Here is a 20,885-nt window from a genome sequence, read left to right on the forward strand (position 1 = left end):
GAAAGGCTTTGTGTCTGCTAGGCAGTATCTCTATCACTGGGCACACCAGAAATCATTATTTTAGACTTAATTCCTTTACCAGGCTCTAATAGGTTGGGATGGACACCAAATGGACTGGGATCCTTGCTCTAAATTTGCTGAGTAACGGTAAAGTCCCCACCAAAAGGACAAGAAGTAACGGAAGGCAAAGGCTGCATTTGAAACCTGCAGCCCTTCACACTTTGATTGGCTGCTCTCACTGGGTCAGTGCTGAGTAAAGAGAGAGATCTTGCTGGTGAAGTTTTCATCCCCTCTGACAAAAGAACCACGGGGACTTCCGTCTTTGCTAGGACCCTTTCCTCCTCAGAGCTAGGCAACCTGGAAGGTTAGCTTGCATGACTTTCCCTCTGTTCTTTGTCTAAAAAGAGAAATGGGGGGAGGGGGGTCTGTGGTTGGGAGTGGGGAGAAAAAGTCCTTTGTGCCCAAATTTGTCATCAGAATTAAACTGATCTGAACTTCCGAGGAATCAGGATTAAAAAGAAAGTCAAATTTCTCAAGCATGTGTGCTTCAGTTATACAATGCTGTTTGTTCCCTTTGCTGATTCCTGCCAAAGACAAGGCAACCAATGCGTGCTAATAGAGCAGGTGTTTATTCTACTGTTCTGTCTTCTTCTCCTCCACCTTACAAAGCCAGTGGCTTTCTCATGACCAATTTGCCTTTCTGTTTTGCTGGAGAGACAAAGTCTCTTGTAGCCCGGGTTGGTGTTTAACTCATCTTCTGAAGAGGCTGGCCTTGAGTTCTTGATTCTCCTCTCTTCCCTCAATGCTGAAATCGGTCTTTTTCCACTATAAGTCAATTTGCTTTTCTCCTTCCTTCCTTCCTTCCTTCCTTCCTTCCTTCCTTCCTTCCTTCCTTCCTTCCTTCTTTTATTAGCAGAGTAGCATAGTAAAATATTAGCACACATTAAGACTATTCTCTTGACTAGCATGAACACCTGATTCTGTGGTCTCTGCCTGCTGGGGCTGTGTGGTTTGAGACCAGCCTGGGCTTTGTGGGAAAATCTTATTTCAAAAGGAGGTTGGAGACACAGTTTAGTACTGCTCTGTCAGAGGACTGAGTTTAATTCCCAGCACCCATCGGAAGGTCACAAGCACCTGAATCTAGAGGTCCAGAGGGATCTAATGCCACATACATCAATACATATCAATAACATTCATGTGTTATTAACATATCAATAATATATTATAATATTAGTAACATTTGTTAACACCTAATTAAAATTGAAATAAATAAATCTTAGGGTGTGGTAGTATATGATTTTAATCCCAACACTCTGGAGGCAGTGGCAGGAAATCTTTGTGAAATTGAGTCCAGTTTGAGGTCAGCCTGTCCTACAGAGTGAGTTCAAGAACAGCCAGAACTACATATCAGGACCTTGATTCACAAAACCCCAAACTAACAAACAAACAAAAATAAAGATAAAAGTCAGGTGTGAGCCGGGCGTGGTGGCACACGCCTTTAATCCCAGCACTTGGAAGGCAGAGGCAGGCGGATTTCTCAATTCGAGGCCAGCCTGGTCTACAGAGTGAGTTCCAGGACAGCCAGGGCTACACAGAGAAACCCTGTCTCGAGAAAAAAAAAAAACAAAAAACAACCAACCAAACAAACAAACAAAAGTCAGGAATGATGGTTCATGCCTGAACTAACTATGTTTGGGAGGTAGAGGCTGGACCATCAGAAGTTCATGGGTAACCTGAGCTACTTGAGACCCTATCTCCAATACAAGAGTGGGGGCTGGGGATAACTTGGTGGTGAAGAGTGCCTGCCGCTCCTCTAGAGGACCCAGGCTTGATTCCCAGCATCTGAGTGTCAGTTCACAGCTGGATGCACTTCCAGTCCCAGAGCATCCAGCGCCTCTTTGGATACCAATCAAGCATGTGGTGTACATACATATGTATAGATAGAACACTCATACACATAGAATAAGATAAATTATTTTTTTAAAAGGATGACAAAACAAAAGAAGGTAAAGACTCCTGCTCCCAAGCCTGAGGGATTGTTACATCCCCAGAACCCACAGGGTGAGAGAGGAGAACTGACTGCACTTTTTTAAAAGTAAATAAAAATCGAATTAAAGGCTGGGTGTGGTGGCCCATGCCTTTCATCCCAGCAGAGACAGGTGGATCTCAATGTTCAAGGTCAGTCTGGTCTACAAAGTGAATTCCAAGAAAGCCAGGATGCACAGAAAAAAAAAACAAAAAACAAACAAACAAAAAAACAAAACCCTGTCTCAAAAACAAAAACAAAACAAACAAGCAAAACCTAATTAAAAACAAAACAACAACATTCCAAGGGTCTAACATGGTGGTTGTAATTGTTACAACACTGTCTGCATTTATTTAGAATAAAAATGACTAGCTTATCATCCATCTTTTGTTCCCTGGATGTAGCACCCATTAAATACCCAGTAAATGTGTTGGATGAATAAATAAGGGAGTGAATCATAAGAATGAGGTACCTGAGGAGGAAAATGCTCGCCAGCCAAACAATGGAACCTCTATGGAGAAGAAAGAGGAGGAGGAGGAGGAGGAGGAGGAGGAGGAGGAGGAGGAGGAGGAGGAGGAGGAGAGGAAGTAAAGGTTGCTGAGTTCTGTTGACTAGGTGGTGATGAGCAGTGGAGAAAGCGGTCACCTTGGGAGAATTCTGCGAATGAAGGCAGGGCTGCGAATGAAGGCAGGGAGGTGGCAAGAGACTCCGTGAAGGAGAGATTGTCTGACAGTGAGGGTGGCATCAAAGGGCCAGGACTGGGCAACTCATGGTGACAAACAGAGGAGAGGAGCAGCTGCCTCTCTGGGGCTGTAGCACAGGCTAAGGAAGGAGAGAGGAAAATAAGAGTTGGGAGGGCTTGTTCCCAGTTCAGACAGAGCGAATGCATGTGGAAGGTTGCTCTGCAGGCGTTTCGCTCGGTTGTCTGGGGTTGCGATTAACATGCTCGGTGGATCCAAACATTCCAGGGGAAATAGCGGCAGCCTGCAGTAATTTGAAAGTCTGCCTTTAGGCTGTAACTTGAAACTGCGTTTCGGTGGTTTGAGACAGTCTGCAGCTGGCCTGGGAGGCAGACCCCAGAAAAAACAGGAGCTGGTAGTAGGCGCGGACTCTGGCTAGTCTGGGTTAGCCTGAAGAGATGACCCACCGGAATCAGGACACGAAAGGTTCACATCAGACGTTAAAGAGCATTTCTGAATCATCAGGACCCCGAAGGAGTCCCAGAAACAGCCAGTCTAACAAGCAAACCAGGTACCACACGTAGAACACGTTGATTTACGTTTGAGAAGATGCCCTTCTCAGGATGGCGAAGCCCTGCTTCAGTAGCTACTTCTGGATAAGACAAAGCTACAGCGGCTAAGCTCAGCTGTGATTGATAGCCATATTCCTTCCAAGTGTTTGCACTTGAAAGCTGTAGTGTTCTGATGCGAAGGATAACTTTAATCCTTGGCCACATTTTCATATAACTATCAAGATATTATATTATTCCCTGACTAGTATTACATTTTACCCGTTAGAGGGAATTGTGCAGGGAAGTTAATCACCAACAAGGAACATTCCCTTGTTATCAACAGGAGGAGATTCCTTCCAGGGCGTGTGAGGGTGTGTGTGTGTATACATTCTTCATTTTGCCTTCCTTCAGGATTTTGCTGTTCTCGAAGAGCAAATGATTTTGATTTAACGTCGGCGATGTGAGAGTCACCCAAAAATTATTTAGGGAGCTATCTAGGCTCATTTTAAGATTTTATACACTCTTTCCAGACCTCAGGTCAGTTTGCTCAGCTGTCACTCAGAACCTGCTCCTTAGAGAGCAAGTGTGCAAGTTGTACTGGGGCCTAATAAGAGAACACCTGTCTTCAGAGACTCAGATCCTAGAATAGGAGACCAAGAGGTTAAAAAATAACTGGGCCTGGGGGCTCATGTCTGTTACCCTAGCAGCAGCTCTGTGGCTGGTCTCAGCTTAGTTTCTAGTCTATAAGGTAAGAACTATTCCTGTGCAGGTCCTTTAGTGTTTAGTGAAATAACGTTCATACAGTTCATAGCAGATTGGCGTTTAATATTCAGTGAGAGCAAGACACCCTCATTTAAATATTGTTTATTAAAGAGAGGCCCTTCAGAGACGCCTTTCAATTTTAATTCTCTCTCTCTCTCTCTCTCTCTCTCTCTCCACTTATATACTTATCATATAGCTATCATCTCTCATTCTATTTATTGTGTGTATGGGGAGGAGGGGATGCCATGGGGTCAGAGAACAGCCTGAAGGAATTGGTTCTCTCCCACCATCTGAGTCTTGGGGATTGAATTCAGGTCCTTGGCTAATGTGTAAGGGAAGCAAATGCCCTTAGCCACTGAACCATCTCACTGTCCCAAGATACCCCTATTGAAGGCATTCTCATATTCATATCCTACGGCAAAACTACAGGAGCACAGTGCTCAGTAGCCTGATACTTTTAATGTATGTTTTTTTTTCTCTTAAAGCATTATATAGCTGTACTAATTACTCTTCCTTGTTCTGATAAATTACTTGATAGAAGCAACTTAAGGAATGAGATGATTATTTTGCCTCAGTTTCCATTGGGCACCGTAGGTAAGGCACATGGAAGTTTGTGGCAGCAGGAGCATGAGGCAGAGAGGCTCATCACTTCTGGATGTATTGGGAGACAGGGCTAATAGCCTACCTTTAATAACACGCATACATCCACTTGCTAGGCTCTGTATCGCAAAGATTTTCAAACTTCCCAAAACAATGTGATGAGCTGGGGACCAAGTATTCCAACCAAGAGTGCAAAGGGCACATTTTTGCTTCCTACTAGAACAGTAGCTAATGGTGGCTTAGCACATATACAGAATATGTTCTTTCATCTTCTAAATGGATATTAAGGTTATACATTTTGTGTATTCTTTTTTTCTTTTGGTAGCTCAGCTCTTTTAATGAGTAGAATTTATAATTTGCATAAGGGAGTTTACTTTTGGGGATATAAAAGGCATTTTTTTCCCCTACCAGGAATAGAGAGTCTCTTGAGAGGTGGCTTGTTCTGGTATAGCGACATTGACCAGCCGTGTTTATTTAAAATACCTGGCAGATTTCCTTGAACTTCTCTTCTTGAATAGACACAGGAGACATAACATACAAATGGTTTGTTTTGAAACTCCGTCTCTCTACATCCGTTAAAATAAAGGTTCTGGATAAGAAAATTCCCTAGTTCTTTTATTTACTTATTTTTATGAGACAGGTTCTTATTGTGCAGTCTGGGGTGGTGAGGAATTCACAGAGATCTTCCTGCCACTGTCAGCTTGCTTGCTGAGGTTAAAGTTGTGCTGTGATTAATTTGTGGGCCACTGTGGCTCCTTGTTCTTTTGTGAGACAGGGTCTCATTTAGCCCACCCAGGTTGACCAGGAACTGGCTGAGGCTTACCTTGAATTCCTGGTCCCCTTCCAACTAGGATTGTAGGCAGACCTGTGTACTACCACTCTGGTTTTAATTTTTATTTTTTGATGCAGGGGCAGATCCAGGATCTCCTGCATGCTAGCCTAGAATTTGAACAACAGCTGCTAACATTCTTAATCAAAAATTTCCTTAGTTCCTTCTGAGGTTTTTGTTTTAAAACATTCCTCCTTTAATAATGTTCCATTAGATCATCATTTTCTTAGGTTTTCAACCAAAGAGTGATATGTGTGTAAAGTCATGTTGATTTCCATGTGGCTTCATTATGAAGTGATGTTTATTTAGATATTTCTGAGCCCAACAGAAGCCAGAAAACACTGGAGAATAGGCAGTTCATTAAAGATCGCCAAGGTTCTGTTTCTCAGAACAACACAACCTCGAACCATAGCTATGAGATACTTGGTGAGCTCAAAATGACCAAGTCACTCCTGTGTAGGACATTCTGTGCTTCATAAAATGTGTCTCTGCAGAGCTTCAGAAACAATGAACCATCTCAACCATGACCTCTTCCACTGCCTGGAGGCAAAACGAGTCAATGGATGGAACAGGGCCTCATTAAAAATTGATGGTGAAAGATGAACGAGTGACTTAAGCATGGGAGAGTTTGGAAAATGTAAAGCCAACAGGCACTGGAGGAGAAGAACTAGCACCTACAAAGCTGACTTCATCAGTCCCCGAAGGTCTTGTCAATTACGTGAGACCATTTTTTTTTTTTTTTTTGGACAGGGTTTCTCTGTGTAGCCCTGGCTGTCCTGGAACTCACTCTGTAGACCAGGCTCGCCTCGAACTCAGAAATCCACCTGCCTCTGCCTCCCAAGTGCACCACCACGCCCGGCTGAGACCATTTTTAATAAGCAGCGTAATCTCCTCCATGTATGAAGGATCTCCTCAGTGTTCAGGAAAGGTTAGGGAATTGGAGAATTTAATAAAAATAATTAGAACAAATATTTCAGTAGGTCAATAGGGCTGTTTGAAATCCTTCCTAAATATAAGCATTCCACCATATACAGTGATGGAAATAAATAAAACATAGGGGGCTGGGAACAAGTCTCAGTGACTGAGAGTGTTTGCTCTGAAAGTGAGAGGTCCTGGGTTTGAATCTGTCTTAGTCAGGGTTTCTATCCCTGCACAAACACCATGACCAAGAAGCAAACTGGGGAGGAAAGGGTTTATTCAGCTTACATTTCCACATTGCTGTTGATCACCAAGGAAGTCAAGACTGGAACTCAAGCAGGTCAGGAAGCAGGAGCTGATGCAGAGGCCATGGAGGGATGTTCTTTACTGGCTTGCTTCCCCTGGCTTGCTCAGCCTGCTCTCTTATAGAACCAAGACTACCAGCCCAGAGATGGCACCACCCACAAGGGCCTTTCTCCCTTGATCACTAATTGAGGAAATGCCTTACAGCTGGATCTCATGGAGGCACTTCCCCAATTGAAGCTCCTTTCTTTTTGATAACTCCAGCCTGTGTCAAGTTGACACAAAACTAGTCAGTACAGAATCCCTATGCCTACACACAAGAAAAACTGGGCATGGCTGCTTGTGCCCATAGCCCCTGTACTGAGAAAGGAGGGTGTACAGATTCTAAAAGCTAGCTATCCAGGCAGCCTACCAAAAAGGGCAAATTTCTGTTTGGTAGGAGACTTTGTCTCAAACGTAAAGCAGGAGAGCAACAGAAGAAAATAAACTCCCACTCTGGCCTCCACGTGTGTGCACATAGCTAAAAAAATGCACTCAGATGCACACACAACATACATAAAGCACATGCCACACACACACAAACACACAAATAAGAAAATAAATAAAATATAGGTCTGGGATATAGCTCAGTGGTGGAACACTGACTAGAAATGTAAAGTCTTGGGTAGGACCTCCAGAAAAAAAAAAAAATCTTAACAAAATGAATCAACCTACAAACAAACCCAAATATAACCCATGAAATAACTAGAGACAGTAGCCACTGTGACCTGTCTGTATTGTTCTAAAAATGAGTTAGTCTTTAATAATATCTACAGTCACAGTGACACTGAAGCAAACAGGTACATTCATTTGGTCTATTTTTGAAAAGCAATGTTGTAACAGCTTTCAAAATATTAAACTATTTTGTTATGACACACTAGTGTTTCTCCCGTGGAGGCTAAGTAAGACAGAGTAATTTTAGTCCTCAGCAAAGATGAATTTGAAGTTCAAATTCAACGTTTCAGTGAGATAATATTGTATCTTTGGGTTTGCTCAGTGGAGGAATAGGTCATGAAATGCTTACTGACTGATCAAAGAGCTTTCATTATGGTGGGGATTAACTAAGTAGACATTTAGAAGTATGTGTGTCACCACTGTGTGTGAGTGTGTGTACTTGCTACTCCTTGTGAGGGTCAGAGGACAAGTAGAGGAGTCAGTTTTCTTTTTCCACTGTGCGTGCTGAGGGGTCAAACCCATGCCATTAGCTTTGGCCGCAAGACCATTCACCCACCAAGCCATGTTGCTGGCCTGCAGTAGATGTATCAATGAGACAAATAGTTTGGATCCTTAAGAAACCACGTGCGACTGAGGCAGCGCAGAGAATCTCTTCCTCTGGTTTATGTTCCTTTTTCCTGGACCCCATTCAATGGAAATTTATTGAGTAGATAAATCTGCTTCTAAAACTGTAGGTAAGAGAAAAAGAGAGAGATAATGTAAAAATTAAAACGTCATTAATCTGGTTTTAAGAGCAAAAGGAAATGGACACTTGGCTGAAGATTAAGAAGAAGTCAGGGGAGAAATTTTCAGCAGTTACAGATTTAGCCAGAAGTCCTGGCTGGATGAGGGCTGTAAACAATTTGTACTTTTAAGTTCTCCAAATTCTGTCACATTCATTAATCATATTTTACAATTAAAGCGGTGCCAAAGTCACGCCCTTGAAAGGTTTTCTAGGCTTTTCTCCTTTTTCTCTTCTTCTTCCTAATGATTTAAATTTTACTTTTGCACCTTTTGAGGTTTCTGCCTTCTGTTTCCTTTCTCTATCTCTTCCTTTTGGCTCACAGCTCAAAGGGATGGAAGCACGCTACTCGAATGGAAGCACGCTGCTCCACATTTAATTTATTGCGTCACGAAAAAAAATCTTATCAAACCTTTTCAGGCTGAGTTGGGAGGACCGCCAGAAGTTTCCTTTCTGTAGCAATTTCCAGGCCAGTCAGAGACCTTGTCCCTAAAAACAGTTACAAACGCCTCAAACAAACCCCAAGGACCACTGCACAAGGAACGTGGGCTGAATGTTCGAGGAAACCACAGCCGTTATTTCCCATCCTCCTCCTCCTGTTTTTCCTACGTTTTCCAGCCACCTTTAGTCGTCTGCACTCCAGTCCTTGCCTCCGCCCAACCCCCCCCCCCCCAAAAAAAAAAAAACCAACCCCGCCTCAGTTTGGCTTACCTTCTTCACATAACTTTAACTTCATTGCAAGTCAGAAAAGTTGAAAATGTTTTCAGCTCCTCCTAAGTGGCAGAACACTTCTTCAGGATCCTCTTTATGTGTCTCTTATCACATTCCGGGCCCAAAGTTCACATCATTCTGTAGATGGGCTTTAGATTGGGATTAAAGAACATTAAAAAAAAACAAAAAACCCAAAACCCAAAAACCAACCAACCAAAAACAAACAAACAAACAAACAAAAATACAAAAAAAAAAAAACCTATAGAAAAAAGTATAATTCCTGATGATTTGAGTGAAGAAGTCCTTGAAATAAGGAAAATTCACTCTGACCATAGAACCTTGCATTGTTATTTAATAGAAGATGAAAAAAAATTAGGGACCAAGAAACGTAAGATTTGCTTTTACTTCTACGTGGTTGCTTGTGTGTACGCACGTGCGTGAGCTGGTCAGTCTGGTCACTGAATACTTTACAGAGCTGGTGTTACAGGCATTTGCAGGGAGGGTTTCTTCCTTCTTTCCTCCCTTCTTCTCTCTTCCCCTTCTTCTCTTCTTCCTTCCTTCCTTCCCTCTCCCTACTCCTCTTCCTCCTTTCGTTGAGACAAGGTCTCATTGTGTAAGCACAGGTACCTTGGAACTAACAGTGTAGACCAGATTGACTTTAAACTCCCAGAGATCTCTCTGCCCCTCTTGGCCTCCTGAGTGCTGAGAGTAAAGGTCTACACCACCATGCTTGGCTAATCCTTTTCTTTTTAAGGCAGAGATTCCTGTAGTAGCCAGTGACACCCTTGAAGTCGGGATCCTCAAACCTCCATGTTCCAAGTGCTGCACTTACAGGCGTGTGACATCTTGCTGAGCTTAAAACCTTGAGGGTAAGTTTTGAGGGTATGTGGACGATGCACTTTATTAAGAAATTTCCTATCTTGGAAGACCTGAAGCTAGTTTAAAATTTCAATGTTCTAACACCAAGAAGTAAGAAGGAAAACATTGCCTTATTTACAGAGCAGGATAGTTCACCTCATAGGATATATGTGGATAAAATTATGTCACAGTATATTTTTTTTTCTATTGTGACAGAGTCTGTATATATTGCCAAAGTGGCCCTCAGATGCTTGGCACTCTCACTTCAGCTTCTGGAGTAGCTAGGAATAATAGTAGTAGAGGGCACAGCCAAGCTTGCCTCTGAGAGAGATAATAGCTATTCACAAAGACCGGCCATTTTGAGGGCATACTTGTGTAGAGATATTTAATGTGTAAATTATCAATAGCTGTACAAACTGAAAAAAGATACTCCATGCATATTAGAATGTGCCTTTAACCCCAGCACTTGTAAAGCAGAGGCAGGGGAATCCCTGTGAATGTAAGACCAGCTTGGCCCAACATAGTGAAGTTTAGGCTAGTGGATGCTATATAGCGAGATCCTGTCTCAAGAAATCAAAATAAACCAGGCAGTGGTGCCACATACCTTTAACTCCAGCACTTAAGAGGCAGAGGCAGGCTAATCTCTGGGTTGGAGGCCAGCCTGCTCTACAGCATGAGTTCTGGCAGGGCCAGGGTCACACAGAGATGTCCTGTTTTTGAAAATCCAACCAACCAAATGACCAACAAACAAAAATTTAGAATAAAGTGAACAAAAAATAAAGGGTGCTATAGAACATTAACAATAAAATGATTGTTACTGTTAACCAAATCCTTGATACTTACAATTACTTACAAATCAACACACAAACTGGCATTTAAAACAAAGACCTTAAGACATACTTTAACAATAGGTGGAAGCATTAATTTAACACGTTGGCTTTTACTTTGGTACATCATGAAGCTTCTGAAAAATGTTCCTCATCTTTTGTGTTTGATTGGAGTGTTCCACCTGATTCTCCTTTAGGAGCTGACAATCCGGAATGATGGAGCCTTCTGTGTGACTTTAAGGGTGTGCCCTGGAGACTATTCAAGCTGTAGCTGAATGTTGACCTGTGCTGTTGGAGGCAGTTCCAGGTTTGCTATCTCTGCCACCCCTCAGAGCTGTGCTATCAGCTTTGGGCAGGACTGAGTCTGGTGGTGGGGATTTTAGGGCAGAGGAGAAGGCAAGGGAGGCACGTGGTTTTCTTCAAAGTTTAAAAAATAAAAATGTAGCTGAGTGAAAACTTGTTCTAAGTTCGATGTGTTTCCGCTATGGACTCTATTTAAATCCCCTGGTTTGGACAAGCTGAAGAGTCAGTTTATCTAACAGATGAAGGTGCAGGACAGGATGTCATTCTAACTGATGCTCGCTTTGTTGACATTTCAGACAAACTCTGGACTTTTTATGTAAATACAATCCTCACCATATTTTTAACTTAGCTGATAAAGTTATGGCTAGGGGCGGAAGGGCTCGCTGGCCATGTGGTTCCAGGCTGAGGCTGTGTGCCCAGACGTTTGTCTTTTAAACTTTCATGCTGATCTTGTTTAGCAGAAATAAGACAGACTTTTTGAGAACTGAGAATGAAGGATATACAAAGGACAGGAGGTGGTGACAGAGCTGGGACCCGGAACAGTTTAAAAACAACCATATCTTTAAAAAAAAAAAAAAAAAAAAAAAGTGGAAGGGCGGAGGCCGGAAAAGCCGTCTCACAGGCTTTATTCGCTGGGCTTTTTAGAAGTGTTGTCCTATAGCCCGGTTGCCTTGAAACTCTGTATGTAGCTGAGATTAACCTTGAATTTCTGACCCTCTGCCTCTACCTCCCAGGAATTACAGGCCTGAGTAAATACTCCTAGATTTACAGTGTATTGGGGCTCAAAGCCAGGGCCTTTGCTTGTCTCACAAACATTCAACAAATGGAGCTATACCTCAGTCCTTTGGGGGGGGGGGGTTGTTTTGCTTTGTTTTGTTTGAGACTGATACTGTGTAGCCCAGGCTGGACTCAACTCACCTCCTGGATTTCATGTACTACAATACCCATCTTAAGAGGGAAGAGAGAGAAGGGGAGGGAAATGGAGGGGGGGGAGGAGATTTGAGAAGAATAAAGAGAGTAGGTGGGATGGAGCAGTGTGTAAATATGATCAAGAAACAATTGAGAGCTTTTAATGTACCAAAAGGAGAGTCTCAGCGTTGGCCCTGCCCACATCGTGATTCAGTGTGTGTGTGTGTGTGTGTGTGTGTGTGTGGTGGCCCTTGATGAAAGTGACGTCACTGTGGAGTAGGGAGACTTGAGCAGCGGTTCTGTGTAGGTTTTAGCAAGTAGTCCTGGGCAGTCAGGTGCGGGGTCTCCAGCCTCTGCCTTCCTTACCCACCCTAATTCTTCCTGCCTAAAGAAAATGAGTCATGTATACTAGGCCTGGGGATGTAGTTTTGTGGTAGAGCTCTGACCTAATGTATGAAGCCATGGGTTTGGTTCTAGACCAGCTCTACCACCCCCCACCCACACTCCACCCCCCGGCACAAAGCCCTCTGAGTCCACTTCTGGGAACACATCTGGAGTTCCCAACAGGAAGCTACAAAAGTTCACCAAGATAATTAAGGAACTACAGTTACTTATACACCAGAAACTTTGTCAGTGAATTCTGTTTGGAAGCAAAGCCCTATACTAGAATAAAGATATGCTCTGCATGTAGAGAGATTTAGAATTCCTGGGCTGATATAAAAGAAAAGAAAAAGAAAACAAACCTTTGTTGGCTTGCTTTTTAATTTTTTTCTTTAAATATACTGTATCATGTAAAAAATTGTAAATAAATAAAATATACTACACACCAAAAGACTATATAACTTAGTAAGCGCGCTCTCTCTCTCTCTCTTTCTTTCTCTCTTTCTCTCTTTCTCCAGACAAAGTTTTTCTATGTAGCCCTGGCTATCCTGTAACTGTCTCTGTAGACTAGGCTGGTTTAGAATTCAGAGATTTGCCTGCTTCTATCTGACAAGTGCTTGGATTAAAGGTATGCACTACCACTGCCTTGGTCCCTGAGCTTCTACACCGTTAGAATAGGCACTTGGACTGGAAATTTTAAAGACTGGTCTCATGTAGCCCAGGTTGGCCCCTTACCCTCTGAGAATGGCCTTGAGTTTTTGTTCCTTCTACCTCTAGCTCCCACATGCTGGGGTCTCAGGGGTCTACCACCCTTCCCAGTCTTATCTGGCGCTGGGAATGAATCTAGAGCATTGTGCTTGTTAAGCAAAATACCCCATCCGCTGAGTTGTATCACTAACCTCCCTTGTTCCTTTGTCTCTGTCTGATTCTCTTTCTGCTGTGGACTAAATCTAGGGCTTTGTTCTTGCTATTTACCATAGCGTTAAATCCTCAATATCTTCAAAACTTTTTAAAGGATTTATTATTATTATTATTGTTGTTGTTATTGTTGTTGTTATTGTTAGAGAAGGTCTCTGATTTAGTCAGTGTCCTGTGGCTGGGAAGAGACACCATGACTACAGCAAATCTTATAAATAAAAACATTTAATTGGAGCTGGTTTAAAGTTTCAGAGGTTTCCATTGTCATTATGGTGGGGAGCATGGTGGCATTCAGTGGACATGGTGCTGGAGAAGTAGCTCAGAGTTCTATATAGGGAGCAGCAGGCAGCAAGAAGAAGAAAGAACCACTGGGCCTGGCTTGAGCTTCTGAAACCTCAAAGCCCACATTCAGTGATACACTTTCTCCAATAAGGCCACACCCCCTAATCCTTTCAGAGCCATTCTTTTTTTTTTTTTTTAAAGTTTGTTTGTTTGTTTATTTATTTATCATATGTAAGTATACTGTAGCTGTCCTCAGACACTCCAGAAGAGGGCACCAGATTTCGTTATGGATGGTTGTGAGCCACCATGTGGTTGCTGGGATTTGAACTCGGGACCTTCGGAAGAGCAGTCACTGCTCTTAACCACTGAGCCATCTCGTCAGCCCCTGGGACTATTCTTATTCAAACCACTGTATTCATTCTGTATCTCTGGCTGGCCTGAAATTGACTGTATAGAGATCTGCCTGCCTCTGCCTCCAGAGTGCTAGAATTAAAGGAGCATCGAGAGGTAAAGGCATGTGTCACCATAACTGGCCTAAAAGGGTTTTTTTTCTTTTTATTAAATTTTGTCTATTTATTTTTTGCATGTGTATGTATGCATATTTGCAAGTGTGTCAGCACACATGTGTCTGCTGGTGTGTTTATATGTATGTATGTATGTTCATGTATATGTATGTATGTTCATGTGTATGTATGATTGTGCATGTGTATGTATATGCCTGAAACTGATTTTAGAAGTTTTCCCTGATTACTCTCTACCATTCCTGAGGTAGTCTGTCAGTTAAACCCAGACACGCCATTCTGGCTGGCATAGTTAGCTAGCTTGCTCTAGGGATCTCCTGTCTCTACCTTCAGAACACTGGATTTATAGGTGGGCTGCCATTCCTACCTGCCCTTTGCATGTGTGCTAAAGATCCAAACTCCGGTCCTCATGTGATGTGCAATTTACTTGATGGCTACCTAGCTCCTAGTATTATTGTTTTGAAACAAGGTCTCACATAGTTGAGGACTTGTTTTATGAAGGTTTCTTCCCACACCATACCCCCTCACTTGATTTAATTCTGGTTTTGAGAAATCGTCTCAGGCTGAGCCCAGGCTGGTATTGACCTCACACACTGGCTTTGTACCTGTACCTCTGGATTGCTGGGATTACAGGTGTGCACCACCATGTTGGCTTTCCTATATCATTTTCACTTGATCTTATTCATGCCCCATTTAGTGCCTTGACTTCAAGGGCCCCTTATACTGGACCTAAAATACACTTTAGAACATTGTATAGATTGGGAAAACAAAATTTGGCCTGAATGAGGTCATTTTAGAGATCTAGCTTTATTTTAAATCCTGTTGTATTCCCAGGAATGCAGTGGCATGTGTGTGTGTTTTGTTTTGTTTTATTATGACATTTGTTTTGTTTTTGGAAACAGGGTCTTACAACATCCCTTTAAGTCTGGGTCCTACAAACTTGACTAGAGGTTCAAGTAAATGAAGACAGGACAGACACATGTACAGGAATGCTGGGATTAGGTGGGTGTCTGCTACCTCTGATAGAAGGCACTTGCTGTTATTCTCAACTTAGAGCCTCATGGTACTTATTAGGTATAGCACGGGGGAGGGGTTAGCTAGTCTCAGTAGGAGGTTTCTATAGATGAGCACTCTCAGGCTTTAAACATCCAAGAGGAGGAGAAAGCTGAAGTTGCCGGGGCATTTGCACACTCTGGTCAATCATCCATTAACACGAACACTTGGAGTCCCAAGGAAAATTCTGCCGCTGTTTTGAGCCTGGTTCACATGGAGAAATAGATTAGCCATGAGTCTGAAGTCTTGGAGTTCTTGTCATGGCTCTGCCCACATTAGCAACACACATTCACTTACTCCAGACTTTCTTCATTCCCTACAGCAGTGGTTTTCAGCCTTTTTAATGCTGTGACCCTTTAATACAGTTCCTCTTATTGTGGTGACCCCCAGTAAGTTATTTTTGTTGCTACTTCATAACTGTAACTTTGCTACTGTTGTGAATCATAATGTAAGTCTCTGTGTTTTCTAATGTTCTTAGGCAACCCCTGTGAAATGGTTGTTTGACCCCATCAAAGGGGTGGCGACCCACAGGTTGAGAAAAACTGCCCTGCCAGGACTCACAGCCCAGGCTGGCTTCAAATTCACTCTGTGGCTGAAGATAACCCAGAACTTCTGCTTGTCCTGCCTCAGTTCTCAAATGATAGGGTTATGACTCTACACAAACACATGTACCAGTCCTGGTTTCATATGTAACGTGCTAAGAATTTATAGCTCAGCTGTAAACAGAGTAAATTTATGATGACTCCCAGAGGTCATGCCTGAATTCTCTTCCTTTTAAGATATCTCTTTCTCAATGCATTTGCTGTTTTGCAGGGTGGACTTAGCACCTATCTCTGTTTTGTAGATTTGCTGACTTCCCATCCTTCCTGTCATATGGTCTAAGTTGACGTGGGCTGTGGATAAATGTAACAAAGCTGTCTTGGACAGGGAGGGAGGCAGTCAATGAATCCATGCCAGATAGACATTTAGTCTTCTTCCAGCCATAGTCAGGTTATATCTGGTATTAAGGTTACATAAGTGTAAAACTACATATCAAAGACTATAGGTTCAACAAAACATATCGAAAAACATCTGGGGTTGTAGAGAGAACAGAAGTCAGAGGCTAAGAGACATCTCAGAGTGTATTGAAGGTCTTAGTTTGGCCACTTGAAATGTTATCCTGAAACTCTCAGACTCAGTATTAATGTCTGAAGAAAAGTCAGCTGTCTTAGACTATCCAGAAAAACATGTTCTGAGCAGGAAGGCATTGACTCACAACGCTCTGCCTGAAGCACTGTGCTCCCAGGTTCCAGAAGGCCAAGACTTTGGCATGTCTTCTGCTTCTACTCTGTTACTTCCACAGCAAACACCCATGGACTATGTCAGCACGATTGTCTCCCTGACATCTTGGCCGAGCATACTGCAGGAATCCCAACTGCTCAAAGTGCTGAGTTCAGATATGCTCAGACATTTCCCCCAAGCCACGGCAAGCTGAGTTATTATTATTTTTTTTTAACTTCACATGACAAGGGATAGGGATGGAACTCTTCCTTGACTCATCGTTTGAACATTACTAAAGATGAAACCCCAGATTACAACCTTATTTACCACAAGTTCAAGCATGGTAAATAAAATGTGCAGAGGCAAGGACAGAGAGAAACCACAGACACAGCTCTGGCTTATGATGGCCTAGATTTCCCTTAAGTATATTAACTATCGCGTGCTGAAAGTCAGCAGAATTGAAGGGATAAGCCACAAAATTGCTGTGTTTCAGCTCTCATCATGGCAAGATAGAGGCAATGGGAGAATGGAAATATATGTTAATCATTAATCTGGTAGTAGATTTTGTTTCATGCGCTTTTCAGCAAGTTGAGATTCTCCAAGTACAAGCTCACTCCTTTTCTTTATCACAGGTCTAATTCATTGCTTTGATTCATTCTATAGGTTTAAAAATTATATTTCTATACTCTCTTTGGAAGTTATCTGGGAAGGGAATCATGCCTTTATGCTGATTACATTTCCAATATCTGGTATTTAATTTGTGAAGCTCAATACAAGATTAAAATGTGGGGACTGGATTAGTTACTTTTAACACTGTTGTGACAAAAGTCTTGACCAAGGCAATTTAAAGGAAGAGGGGTAAATTTGGCTCACAGTTCAAGGGAAAACATTTTTTTTTTAATTTTTTTTCAGATTTTTATCATTTATTTTTTAATTTTTTTTATTCTTTTTATTTTCCTCGTTTACATTTTCAATGCTATCCCAAAGGTCCCCCATACCCACCCCCCAATCCACTACCCACCCACTCCCCCTTTTTGGCCCTGGCGTTCCCCTGTACTGGGGCATATAAAGTTTGCAAGTCCAATGGGCCTCTCTTTGCAGTGATGGCCGACTAGGCCATCTTTTGATACATATGCAGCTAGAGACAAGAGCTCCGGGGTACTGGTTAGTTCATATTGTTGTTCCACCTATAGGGTTGCAGTTCCCTTTAGCTCCTTGGGTAATTTCTCTAGCTCCTCCATTGGGGGCCGTGTGACCCATCCAATAGCTGACTGTGATCATCCACTTCTGTGTTTGCTAGGCCCCGGCATAGTCTCACAAGAGACAGCTATATCTGGGTCCTTTCAGCAAAATCTTGCTAGTGTATGCAATGGTGTCAGCGTTTGGAAGCTGATTATGGGGTGGATCCCTGCATATGGCAATCACTAGATGGTCCATCCTTTCATCACAGCTCCAAATTTTGTCTCTGTAACTCCTTCCATGGGTGTTTTGTTTCCTATTCTAAGAAGGGGCAAAGTGTCCACACTTTGGTCTTCGTTCTTCTTGAATTTCATGCGTTTAGCAAATTGTATCTTTTATCTTGTATATCCTAAGTTTCTGGGCTAATATTCACTTATCAGTGAGTACATATTATGCGAGTTCCTTTGTGATTGGGTTACCTCACTCAGGATGATGCCCTCCAGGTCCATTCATTTGCCTAGGAATTTCATAAATTCAGTTTTTTTTAATAGCTGAGTAGTATTCCATTGTGTAAATGTACCACATTTAATCGTGGTAGACAAGGCATAGCCATATGAGCTTGAGGCAGCAGGTTATATAACAAAGAGAGATCGATGATCATTTTTTTCTCTTATTCACCTGCAGGGATTGTGCCTCCTCCCTTTAGGGTAAGCTTTCTCACTTCAGTCTGCCCAGTCCAGAAACTCTACATAGATATACCTGTAGGTTTGTCTCTGTAGTGGTTTGAATATGTTTGGCCCAGCAAGTGGCCCTATTAAGAGGTGTGGTCGTGTTGGAGGAAGTGTGTTGGGGGGTGGGCTTTGAGACTGTCCTCCTGGATTCATAGAATGACAGTCTTCTCCTGACTGCCTTCAGATCAAGGTGTAGAACTTGTCTCCTTGTCTAGAACCAACTCTGTCTGGAAGATGCCAAGCTTCCCACCATGATGGTAATGCACTCAACCTCTGAAGCTGCAAGCCAGCCCCAATTAAATGTCCCTAATAAGAGTTACCTTGGTCATTTAATCTCTTCACAGTAATAGAAACCCTAACTAAGACAGCCTCCTCATTGATTCTAGATCCTTTTGAGTTGACAATCAACAGGAATCATCACAGGCACTCTTGCCCCAAGATGATTAGTTTTGTTTTGTTTTAAGATTTATTTATTTCATGTATGTGAGTACACTGTCGCTGTCTTCAGACACACCAGAAGAGGGTATCAGATGCCATTACAGATGGTTGTGAGCCACCATGTGGTTGCTGGGAATTGAACTCAGGACCTCTGGAAGAGCAGTCAGTGGTCTTAACTGCTGAGCCATCTCTCTAGCCAGAGGATTAGGTATTTTAAGAAAAGAGATATGCATTAAAGCAGGTTCAGAACCCTTTTGAAAGTAAGGCTCTGTACTATTCTACAGGTTGCAAGTTTATGAATTGGATGCTGTTGGCATAGAATAAACACTCAGTAAATTGTCTATTTACTATTGATGTACTAAACATATATTTAAAAGGGATATATCATGTCCCGAAGACTAGAAAGTAAATATTTATGAATTCTATACTATCAATTGATCTTTCAATAATCAGTATCAAAATTTCTTACATTTAATTCTTTATGCCCCCTTCACAACCAGATCTGCCCTGTGTGTCTCAAAAATCTATTCAATCTTAGGAAAAGAGGCCAATTTGAGTGTCATCTTCCACTCTATTTTTATTCATGTTTAAGTTCAATCATTTTAGCTGGGTGTGGTACCACACATCTGTAATTCTTGCACTTGGGAGGTAGAGGCAAAAGAAGGGAGAGTCCTAGGCCAGCCTTGGTTACATATTTCAAGGTCAGCTTGGGTTATCTCAGACAAAGTCTCAAAAGCAAAAATAAAACTTGAGAGTCTAAGACAGAATCACAGAGACAAAAGATTCAAGATCAGCTACATGAGACCTTGAGTTAAAAAACAAAACAAAACATAAAAATGCCATCGTTTCGGCAGTATTTAAAATTAGATTCATTTATTTCATTTGATGTGTGTGAGTGTTTAGCTTGCTCATATGTGTGTGCACCATGTGTGTACTTAAGGTCCAAGAAGGTCAGAAGAAAACACCAGATCTTCTAGAACTGGAGTTACAGATGTGAAGTTCTGAGCTAGCATGTGGGTGCTAAAAGCCGAACCCAGGTCCTCTGTAAGACTAGCAGGTGGCCTTAAGTGCTGAGCCAGCTGGGTATGGTGAAACATGGTTTTAATCCCACCACTTGGGAGCCAGAGGCAGGTGGGTCTCTACAGGTTTGAGGCTGGCCCAGTCTGTATAGTGCAGCAGTTCTTAACCTGTGGGTTGTAGCCCCTTTAGGGGTGTAACAACCCTTTCCCAAAGCTCACTTAAGACCATCAAAAAACACAGATATTTCCATTAAAATTCATAATGAAATTACAATTCTGAAGTAGCAATAGAAATAATTTTATGGTTAGGGGGTCACCACAGCATGAGGACCTGAATTGAAGGGTTACAGCATTAAGAAGGTTGAGAACCACTGGCATACTGAGTTCAAGGTCTGTCAAGGCTACATACTGAGGCCCAGTCTCAAAAAAACAAAATAAAGTACAAAAAAAAAAAAAAAGCCAAAACCAAGAAAAAACCTGCTGAGCCAGCTCTCCAGCCCCAGCACTTCCTGTTATAGCACTATCTTCTAATTATTTTGGTTATGTCAGTTGGAAGATCCAAACTAACGTGCAAAATAAATAAGGTTCTATATTATTTCCTATCTACATGTTTTAAAGTTAGAAATTTTGATTATACACACATTGCCTGGGTAATGCTGAAATAGTAGAATATAAGTAACTGCAATTATTGCTCTAGTGAGATAAATCGCGTCTGGGGAGTCTCATGCCACTGGTAACAGTCCAGACAACTTCAGAGGATAATCACGTAGGCTGAAATGTACTCAGCACCTCACAAATCAATGACAAAGAAGCTTCTCTCCCCAGCCCTTTACAAAATAGTTTCCCTCAACTGATATAGCAAACATAACCCTTTTCCAGTCATGAGCTGACACTGGAGTGGTAGGATGAGCTTTTTTGAAACTAATACCACTATCTACAGCAACGAAATGAACAGCAGTGCATGTACAACAATCAGTTTTTAAAAATGAACTTTATGTTTGGTCCCTTAGAGTTAAAGTGCAAGTCCCCTGGTTATAAACCATGATTGTTTGCCTGGAGTTTGCCTACAGGATTGCTATAGGGCTTAATGTTTTGCCCGTGTCAAGTTTCTTATTACATGTTGGTCAAGGGACACTGTAGAGCCATTCCAAACAATATTATCTCTGCCACAGTTATGCATCTTTACAGTGACTGTTCCCTTTTAAGGATTCACAGAAAGTCTTTTATTAAAACCAATGTGTGTGCGTGTGTTTGTGTGTGTGTGTGTCAGGGAGTAGTTTCCTGGAGATAGGGCTCAGCAGTTAAGAGCATTTGCTAGATTTGCAGCACCC

The 20,885-nt window shown here is 42.1% G+C and overlaps 1 long non-coding RNA gene across 2 annotated transcripts in view; it reads left to right on the forward strand.

Annotated features, from left to right (window-relative positions):
* The first annotated feature begins 3,074 nt into the window (after positions 1-3,074).
* Positions 3,075-20,885, forward strand: part of Gm36595 (predicted gene, 36595) — a 43,987-nt gene continuing 26,176 nt past the window's right edge. For both annotated transcript variants that reach the window (NR_152768.1, NR_152769.1), the window contains exons 1-3: positions 3,075-3,277; positions 9,630-9,744; positions 10,758-10,867. This is a non-coding gene — a long non-coding RNA (predicted gene, 36595). The remainder of the gene's footprint in view (positions 3,278-9,629; positions 9,745-10,757; positions 10,868-20,885) is intronic.

Source organism: Mus musculus, chromosome 10 (assembly GCF_000001635.26).
Source record: "Mus musculus strain C57BL/6J chromosome 10, GRCm38.p6 C57BL/6J".
NCBI classification, from domain to species: domain Eukaryota; kingdom Metazoa; phylum Chordata; class Mammalia; order Rodentia; family Muridae; genus Mus; species Mus musculus.